We start from the raw sequence: 3217 nt of genomic DNA on the forward strand, positions 1-3217 counted from the left end.
TGAAACAAGGAATATTTACATTTTAGGAATCCATGTGTGACTATCATGATATGTTTCTGCTCCTAGCCATTCTGCACATGGCTGTGTGTAAAGAGGAGGTTTCTCCTGAACAGGAGAGGTGCTCCAGTCTGCTCCAGGAGGAACCAGAGCCTCAAGAGATTAAAGAGGAACAGGAGGAGCTACTTCAAAGACCAGAGGAGCCTGTTGATGAAGACATCACTTCACATTGTTGTGAAGTTGAAGTTGAGCTTGAATCTGATGCTAAAGACAGTGATGATTGGTGGAAGACAAGTGGGGGTGTCCACACTGGAGAAAAACCTTTCCAGTGTAAACATTGTAACAAGAGCTTCCGTCAGGCAGGTAACCTGAAGACACACCAGCGTGTCCACACTGGAGAAAAACCTTTCAAGTGTAAACATTGTAACACGAGTTTCAGTGTGTCAAGTTCCCTGAATAGACACCAACGTGTCCACACTGGAGAAAAACCTTTCCACTGTAAACATTGTAACTAGAGTTTCCGTGTGTCTGGTGACCTGAAGAGACACCAGCGTTTCCACACTGGAGAAAAACCTTTCCAATGTAAACTTTGTTACAAGAGTTTCAGTGAGTCTAGTAACCTGAAGACACACCAGCGTGTCCACACTTGTGTTGTAGTACTCGAGTCAGGTCTCAAGTCTGAATTGTCATTGACTCAGCCTCGCCCATGACTTTATTCGGTCTTGACTCTGACAAAGGGACTCGGGACTCTTCCCCGACTGAGTCCACTCGAGACAAGAGTCACTACAATGTAATGAAATAATGTTATTATATTATACCCATATTATGTGGAGCCCTTTGATTGTATTACATTATGAGTTTTTATTACATTTAGTTTATTAGATTACGAGCTGTTATTACATTATGATCCGTTATTACATTATGGGTTGCTACTAGGATAAGGTTCACACGGGCGTCCTGAGGGCCCCAGAGCTGAAGAAGATCAAAGTCCTCCCAGCGCCCCCCTGTGGAGCCGCACTATTCATTCTCAGGAACCAATCAAATGGTCCACTCCCACGCCTGTCATCTACTGTTCATTCATATTTATATATAGGTCAGTCAATCTAAGAGAAAATATGGCTTAACCCCCAGAAAATTGATACAAAAGGTTTTTCAATGGATTCTGGTAGTATTGGGTGTGCTAAATAACATACTCAAAATCTACCTCCCAGAAAGCCGCCATTTTTAAGATGGCGTCCCAGATGATTGCGTGGAGATTAAAATGCCTATATCTCGAATGGAAAAGATTTTGCAAACATTTTGTCAACTGATTTTGGTACCTCTGGACATGCCTTAGATCATACTAAAAATAGAGGAAAATATTCCTTTCGGAAAGGCTTCATTTACAAGATGGCGCATGACTGGCGTCCACGTTGGCTGCCGGGAGCTTAAAATGCCTATAAACTGGGATTTAATATGTAAAAATCATAACAATTATGCACTTGGTGACACGTTTTTGACTTTTGGCATGGTGTTTGGTATGGACTTAAGGTTTTCAAAAAACATCGGCAAGTTGGGCTTGCCCCCTAGTGGTCTGTACGAAATTAATCCATTATTAAATAGGTCTGTACATGGTTGAAACCCCAAATAATTGATGGAAGAGATTTTTCAATGGATTCTGTTACTATTAGGTATGCTAAATAACATCCTGAAAGCTTAGGAGAAACAAACCACTGAAAAGGCTACATTTTCACGATGGAGTCTATGGGAGCTTAAAATGCATATAAATTGGGAGGGAATATGTGCCATCTTGAAAAGTATGCATTTCCAGTAGTTTCTTTTCCCTAAGCTTTTAGTATGTTATTTAGCATACCCAATAGTACTAGAATCCATTGAAAATTCTCTTCCATCAATTATTTGGGGTTTCAACCATATACTGACCTATTTAATATTGGATTCATTGCAAACAGACCACTAGGGGGTGAGCCCAAATTGTTTGTTATGTTTTTTGAAGACCTTATGCCCATACCTAACACCATGCAGAAAATCTAAAACTAGTCACCAAGTGCATAATTGTTATGATTTTTTACATATAAATCCCAGGTTAAAGGCATTTTAAGCTCCCAGCGGCCATCATGGACGCACCATCTTGAAAATGAAGCCTTTCTGGAAGGTGTATTTTCCTAAATCTTTAGTATGTTCTCAAGCATGTCCAGAGGTACCAGAATCAGTTGAAAAAGCATTTGAAACATTTTTTCCATTTGAGATATAGCCATTTTAAGCTCCCCGCAACCATCTGGGACGCCATCTTGAAAATGGTGGCTTTCTGGGAGGTAGATTTTGGTAGATTTTGAGTATGTTATTTAGCACACCCAATACTACCAGAATCCATTGAACAGGGCTGGATTAACCATTGGGCCGGTGGGGCCATTGCCAGGGGCCCTTGGCTCTCAGGGGCCCTTGGGGGAACTGGTCCGCGTTGTAATTGACAATTTACTCAAATTAAATGTATACGTTAATTAAAAATCAAATGTGTGGGCCCCTCCTCTGTTGTCTACAGGTGCTTTTCTTGGCTCACAGATGATCAACATGGCTTAAAATCCCTAAAAAAAAAATCGTCCAGGGGCCCTCGCGGGGGTTAATCCGTCCATGCCATTGAAAACCCTTTTGTATCAATTTTTTGGGGGTTAAGCCATATTTTCTCTTAGATTGATTGACCTAATATCAAACCACCATCTTGTCAGAGGAACCATCATGCCTGTACTTGTACTGTAACCTGTCTGTTGTCTCTCAAGCACAGTCAAATCCAAATAGACTCTGATTCATTCTCCTGTCTTATTTCTTATTTCTTTTATCAAACAAACACTTTGCAGAAAGAGGATAATTAAAGCTTTCCGTGCAGCTCTATGTTCAGATCAGATAGCAAAAAAGGAAGGGAAAAAAAACCTTTTAGATGCATTGGCTGCCAATGGTTGGTGTTGCAACTCTAGATTCATTCAAGATATTAAAATAACATCTAGAGTTGCAATTTGCGGCTTGGTACATTTTATGTATTAATTGGGCATGCTCATAGAAGGCATGCTGCATTTAATGCTTCAGCCGGAACTCCATAATAGTGTAGCCTATGTTTCAACCCGGATGAGAGGGAGGCACGGCAGAGGACTGTGTCCGTCCCTCTCTCTTGTCCGGGTAGAAACATCCACCACGTCTGGTGTGAACCAAGAGCTAAATAAACAGAGAG

Source organism: Nannobrachium achirus (genome assembly GCF_963921795.1).
Source record: "Nannobrachium achirus genome assembly, chromosome: 9".
NCBI lineage: Eukaryota > Metazoa > Chordata > Actinopteri > Myctophiformes > Myctophidae > Nannobrachium > Nannobrachium achirus.